Source organism: Pezoporus flaviventris, unplaced genomic scaffold (genome assembly GCF_033815535.1).
Source record: "Pezoporus flaviventris isolate CSIRO_AGI_PZ_B2104156 unplaced genomic scaffold, CSIRO_AGI_Pfla_v1 ptg000007l, whole genome shotgun sequence".
Taxonomy (NCBI): Eukaryota; Metazoa; Chordata; class Aves; order Psittaciformes; family Psittacidae; genus Pezoporus; species Pezoporus flaviventris.
The window spans coordinates 51954574-51961954 of NW_026892555.1; positions in this window are offsets into that span (position 1 = coordinate 51954574).

Below are 7381 nucleotides of genomic sequence, written 5' to 3' on the forward strand. Positions count from 1 at the left end.
AAGCAGACAAATTAACTTCAAATATTAATACATTCAGCAGCCAGTCAGACAAATTGCTTGTTCTACAAGTGCAAGAGTGGTCATGGGGGGATTTTCCTTCTGCTAACAGAAAACATAACCTTCAGAGCAGTGCTCGGCCAGGCCAGCAAACCCATCCATCACCTAACAAAGTTGGCAGCAGTTAAGCAGATATTCATTTCTCTCTGGAAAAGGAGAAGGGGGAAGAAATAAATGACTTGGCTGACTTAGTCAATTTGGCCAATGTCTACCAGGATTGCCAGAAAGCTGTATTTCAAATGAAACTAATGTGCCAAGGGCCTGACTCAGTCATTAAATCATGGCCCCCTGACCGAGGACCCTGATAGGAGTGTGCCTACCCCAAGACTCTTTTCCCATGAAGACAGAGATGACCATGGGGTAAGTCATCCTTGAAGGGGTCCATCTGTCTCCAGAGGCTGATGTAGATGGTGTACAAGATAACAAGGGCCACCATCACCTCTCCTCTCCTCTGGTATATTTTACACCTAAATCCTTTCAGGAAGAATGAACCTGCTGGTTAGATTTAATGAAATTTTCTATACGATAATAAACAATGGAGAAATTGAGGTTTATGTATATATATGATTATAGCAGGAGAGTTTAAATTTGAAATGCTCTTATCAGTTAATGAGAATAAAAAATCCCTGAATCAATTTAATTCTTTCCAGCTTTCCAGCTTTTTTAATATATTTTTTGAACAGTAATGTTCTTAAAACTGATGATAACTAAGTTGAATATGGACTTGGAAACCAGTCTATCAGTGTAGCATATCACTAGAACAAACAAATAAAAAGGAAGAAAGATTTGCAACGCATGACACTATACTGGCTGTGTGAAGTAATTATTGTGCTCTTTGTACTCTACTTAATTGTCTGGTTGTAGAGCTCCAAAAAACACTTCTAGTAAGGGAATATTTGAAGAAAGCCTTCAGAGGCAAAAACAAAAGCCAAGCTGACTGTTGCAACACAACCAAGATAAGATTACAAATATAAATTCTGTGTTCAACAGGCAGAAAATGTGTTTATAATTTTATCATTGTATTCAAGGTTTCCTTACAATTTACATCTTCATGGAGTATAAATACATTTTCTATACAACATATGGCACTGAACTGAGCCAATCAGGAGGCACCGTTCATGCTCTAAGTGCTAAAGCAATTTCATAAATTATGCAATATATTTTGTCAGTAAATGTATAGATGGGAAAATCATTAACATCACAAATCACACCTTATTGCTGTATATGTTAGCATATTTTTTACTGTAACTCACAGGTGTGAAGCTCTAAATACACTTCATATGGTGATGAGGTATGTGCATCCAATTTGATTTGGCTTCAAGGTGTTTAACAGTACCAACCCGTGGAGATGAGATTGTTCCACCACTGGACTTCGAATTAGTGGCATTGCTGTTCCAGGCCCAGCAAAAGGCTGAATTAAACTGAGCACTGCTGCCCATGTGGTGCACCCTCATTACTGAGAGAGGCTTGGCAGCGCAAACACATCCAAGTCATGAATATGCCTACAGACCTCAATGCTCCTGCATTCGTGCCTACACTGAATAAATAGAGCAAAAAAGTCCCTTAGGACAAGAGATGTATAACTACTCCAGACTTGGTCTCCACAATTTAATTTAGATGTGAACAGCAGTAATGTAGTTTTAATTTAAACAAAGGCCTTTTATATCCCTAACAGCAGGAATATAGTGTAAAAGATCCTTTATCAGTATCACATGGGCAGTGTGCATAAATTCACAGAATCATAGAATAGTTAGGGTTGGAGAGGACCTTAAGATCATCTAGTTCCAACCGCCCTGCCATGGGCAGGGACACCTCACACTAAATCATATCACCCAACGCTCTATCCAGCCTGGTCTTGAACACTGCCAGGGATGGAGCATTCACAGTTTCCCTGGGCAGCCTATTCCAGTGCCTCACCACCCTCACACTAAAGAATTTCTTCCTTATATCCAATCTAAACTTCCCCTGTTTAAGTTTTAACCCATTACCCCTTGTCCCATCACTACAGTCCCTAAAGAATAGTCCCTCCCCAGCATCCTTATAGCCCCCCTTCAGATGCTGGAAGGCTGCTATGAGGTCTCCACACAGCCTTCTCTTCTCCAGGCTGAACAGCCCCAACTTTCTCAGCTTGTTCTCATAAGGGACATGCTCCAGCCCCCTGATGCTTAACTTCGTTAAAGAGATCGTGTTCCCTTAGAAAAGACCACAGGATAAAACCTCCATTGTCCCGACCGCTTGAGATTGAAGAGCAGTTTTGGTGCCTTAAGTGCATGCACCTCTGAGCCTTTAAGGCTCCTTTGCTCTCCCCTTGACAAGCCTAGTTTCCCACTAGGAGAAAGCTGTCCAGGACACACAGAGGCAAGCCAGTGCAAACAGCTATTCACAAATGCCTCCAGCCTTGCTGAAGTTGGTGTCTGGAGTATTAAGAACCATAGCCTTTTTAGGATATCTTTCCAGACACATCTGGCTATGAGTTAGTTTATTACAGGACAGACCTTGCATCAGCCAGCCCTGCATCGCAGGCTCAGACACAGCATGCAGAGGACATGGTGTGCTGCTCCACAGGCATCTCCTCCAAGCCCTGGGGCCGCAGCCCTGGCACAGTCGCCTGCCAGAAGAGCAGCGCTATAAAATGGGCAGCAAAAAGTCAAGAGAAGCTGCAGGTCCTCTGGAGGCTGTTAGTTATTAATGGAAGGAGCTAGCAACCAGGCCAGCACATGAAACTCACCTTCTGCCTGCTGATCCCAGGCTGTGCTTCTTGCCTAGGGAAAGCAGAGAGGTAAAGCTGAGCTGTGCTGCATGCAGTTGTGGACTTTGTTTTCCCTTTGTGGGGTTCATGCCATCACTGCTGTTCTTCTTGCCTCCTTCCTTAGTTACTTTCCCAGCAGCTATGCAGATGTTTTACAGAAAGGAGGGGTAGCATGCAAATTAAGTTCTCTCTCTTTCTGAAAGGTACCAAAAATTGCCCTCATCTCGGTTACTTTAGACTGTGTGGTACTACCATTTGGGGTTATGTTCTTTAAAGGCAGATCTTCTACCCTGAGTTCATCCACATCTATCTGTATCTGTTTAGATATGGATTTTTTGCTCATGGAAAAGGGCAACTGCCTATGAGTAGTTTGTATTACTTGCTGCCCAGGTGACTCTTCATAGATTTGTTCAAAAAACAAATTATGGTGATTTCGTTTTTCTTCAAAAAGGAATTATTTCTTTCACTATAATGTTTCCACTCTACATGTCCCACCCCAAACTATTCCAGACCATGAGGGAGTTTTTATTTCTCTTTTTGGAGGAGGACCCATCACCACTCTCCAGACAATGCGAAGGGCTTAGCATTTAGCCTGAAAGCAAAGGCAGTTGGGTAAAACCCATTTAAAATGCAATTACCAGACCTGGGACAAAGTTACATTTCTGATTTCTCTTCCAGGAAGCTTGTGCTAAGCAGCAGCACCACCTTGCTCTTGTATGCAAAACCCGGTCTCATCAATATGTTTCTAAAAGATATTCACTGTACTAAACAGTTTTCAAGAGATATCAATCTTCAAAGCCCAGCTTCCATCAGTCAAACGCATTTACAGAAGTAGCCTCTTCTCTGATTCCCTGTCTTGTGGGTTAAGTAGCTTTGAGCCCTAAGTCAAGGTAGAGGAAGAGGGAGGTTAAAACTACCCAACTTCATAAGGACACTTTCCCTCGCTGTATGGAAGAGTGTTTGTAGTTGATGCCAGCCTACTCAGCTAGAACAACATCACTCATGTGAGCATTGTGCTCCCATTTGTAAGAACTTCCCAGAGTATCTGACAGCAGCAAAGCAACTGGCTCCTCTCTGCCACCCCATTTCCCAGGGGCATCTGTGCAGCAGATTTGGTTCCTGCCACAGGGACCCAAACATCAGGACATGACCAGCCGCTCAGCCTAAAGCAGCTGCAGTGGGTGCACGGTGCAAAACACAGCACTGTCACACAAGTGTCTTGGGGTTAATGACTTCACTAATGATGCATCTTTCTGGAGAGCTTCTGGTGCTGGCTGGCACCTACTGCCCACTGCCACCTGTGCCTCATCCTGTGCTGTGGGCCAAGGGGAAAAGATTCTCTTGTGTGCAGCCATGCAGGAAACAGATCTGCCTCTCTGAAGGATGGCTCTGAATGATAAACAGTGTAAGCCAAGAATCTTGGCAAATTAAAAACTTTAATTTATGATCCTGCATAATTCCAGCTGCTTAGCAGGTGTGACATTACTCACTTATTTGAAAGCCAAAAGAGGTAAATTAGATGAAAATGTGTTTTGTAGGAGGCCAGCAATCAGAAAGGACCACTGGCTCCTTTAAACCCCAGGTGTTTCCACCAAGTGGGCTGTGCCACCAGCAGAGACCTCCAAATCTCACAGGTTCATGGCTGCCTATGAAAGCTGTTTGCCTTGTTGGTTTTGGCAGCTGCTGACAGGTCTTTAACAAGGCAGTTTTTCCTCAGAAAGGCTCAGCTCCTAACGCCTCTTCCCTCAGCACAAGAGCTGATTCTCAGCACGAACTGGCACGGCTCCTTGGCTTATTCTGTATCCTACAAATAGCTGCTGAGCAAAGCAATTCCGGAGAAAGAATAACAGTCTGGAACCATTCCCACCCAGTGTCACAGCAAAGTTCATCAGCCAGAAGATTTCTTTTGTTTCCAAAAAGAATAACATTTATCTCTGTAACAGAAGAAAATTAGTCTCTCTGTGTGGCAAGGTTTTACTGTTGCTCACAGTTGCTACTACACTTGCTCAAAAATCTAAAAACACCTGAAAAAATGAATCACTGAATGTCCAGGACCTTCAAGATAAAAATTGCTACAACGGGTATAAAGGAATAAAAGGCATTTTCCAGGTCTACAGGTGGTTTCAGACAACCACATTTGGGATGAAATAGAAATATTATGGGGGATGGAGGGAATTAAGTAGTTATAAGAAGTGAGAAAAATATTGATGCTGGCACTCAGTTGTAAGGCATCAGGGGCTCAGGGCTCTGTTCTGGGCTATGCCACAGACTCATGCTGGTCCTTTAGCTTGGTTGTGTCACCTCACATTTCTCCAGTTGTGGGACACAAAGAAAAACAAGACCATACCTACCCTATTATTTAGTAATTCCTTGGAAGCTGCTAGTACAGGTGTCATGTGCACAGCCATGAGATATCTTTAATTCAACAGCAGTGAATACAGGAGAAGGCAAAGCAAAGTAACCTTTTATGTGGTGTGGCATAGAAACTGTTACTTGCTCCCATCCCCTGGCAGCAAGGAGGGTGCTGCTACCCTGCCTGGTTCATGTGAGGATGTGGGTTACCCGTCTGCTTATTTTCAAGAAGTAATCTTTTCAAAAGCTGCAGCTTACCTGAGAGGTGGGAAGAAGATGCTATATATTATTGAAGAGGCATAGAAATGGGAGTAAAAGTCAGTACAGCAATGTATTTGAAGCTCAATTTCATCAGCACTCTGCAGACAGGACCTTCCTGTGACACGATATAAAACATTTCTGCATACTCCTTAAAATATCCTTTTTCTGTCCTATGTGAGTCAGATTGCTATTTTTATTTCCTTTCAATTCTCATTTCTACAGGTCTGTCTCTGCTGGCTTCTCAGCCTCCCAAGCAGGGCACAGCTGTCAAAGCAAGCTGTGAGAGAAGAGCAACACCCACAGCCTGAAGGGTCCCCAGCTGGACAGTTAAGATGGGTTGGACCAGCAGTCGGCCAGTCAAGAGGTCTCCTCTCATTCTCTGCACAAAGGTCTGTGCCAGCCTCCCCATGCCACTCCTTCCAGGCACACATTTCAGTCCTGCTGTGTTTCCTTCCCCTTCTCCCAGTGGTTTGGGTTGGGTTTTTACGGGGTGTCAGGGGTTCCAGAGGGATGGAGGATGTTGTTGCTGAATTAATCTGAGGCTCAGGGGAAATTCATCTTCTTGCAAATTCCTGCTCATATTTCTAACTCAGTTGAATCTTCTAATCTACTGTCACCTCCACCTCTCAAACAGCTCCCTAACAGGGCATGAAATACCAGTGAAATGAACACCGGATTTCAGAGAGCCCAGAGCAAATACTTCCTTCTGGTTCGTCATTGTCATTAATTTTTGAACTTTCCTTCCCTCTCCTTAAGTCCTTGATCCAATCCTGAGCTCTCATTGCAGTTTCTTTGCAGCTCAGATGGCTACTCATTATTCACACCAGATTTTGTGACACACTATATCAAATACCTTACTTAAGCTCAGAACTGCTTAATCTATTTCATTCCCATCATCCATTAATTTATCAATCCTATCAAAAAATAATCTAACTTGGGGGGTATGATTTGTTCTTTGTAAACCTGCATACATTTTTTTTCTGTGGGTTTTCCATCTTCCAGACATTTATGGAGCTCTTTTCCCCTTAGTATTCCATTACTGAATAACAGGCTGATACTAGACTCACCAGACACACTCTGACAGCCATGGCAGAAAGAGGCTGCATGATCCTTCCACTCATTTTACCACAGTATGGGGGGGATCAGCAAACTAGATTTCAAGACAAGTAACGTCCTATAACACATGGGGAATATGGTGGGCTCAGTCCTATCATTGCAAGAGTCCTGATTACTCCATTCCCTCCAGTTTTATATCTAAGTCCCCTAATTGTTTTCACCGTCTCCTAAAATCCTATGTGTTACAAAGCATTTGCTTTTTATCCCACAGACTAACACATGATGTTCCCAAGCCTGTTTGTATCTCAATCAAACTATCAAGCAGAGAGCAGTTGTTTAGAGAAACATTTTTAAGAGGAATTATTTCTTCCTTCCTCCCAGAGAACTGGAGTGTACTGGGACAGGATAAACACGGTAAACTTGCAAATGAAGTAGATATTCTTACACATGCTGATCAAGCAACTTCTTCAGCTTTATCTGCTCAGTGAGTAAAGCACTATAAAGCCTGATGGTGCAACTACACAATAAACTGTTAACAGGCTGCCATTTTCAGTTCTTCATATGGGAAACTTTTTTGACCCTGGACCCTTCATTTCTCAGTCACGGCATTAGGCATTAAGCAGCTGGGATGTCAGACAAAGAAGTCATTCAGAACCTCAGCCTTCTCCAAATCCAGGGTAGCCAGTTCTCCTGAGAGCTTCCTGAGGGGGCCTACGTTCTCCCTAGTCTGTTTTTTATTTGCTACGTACCTGTAGAATCACTTCCTGTTATCCTTAATATCCCTAGCCAAGTTTAATTCTAACTGGGCCTTAGCTTTCCTAACCTGGTCCCTAGCTTCCCAGACAACATCCCTGTACTCTTCCCATGCCACTTGTCCTTGCTTCCACCTTTTATTAGCCTCTTTTC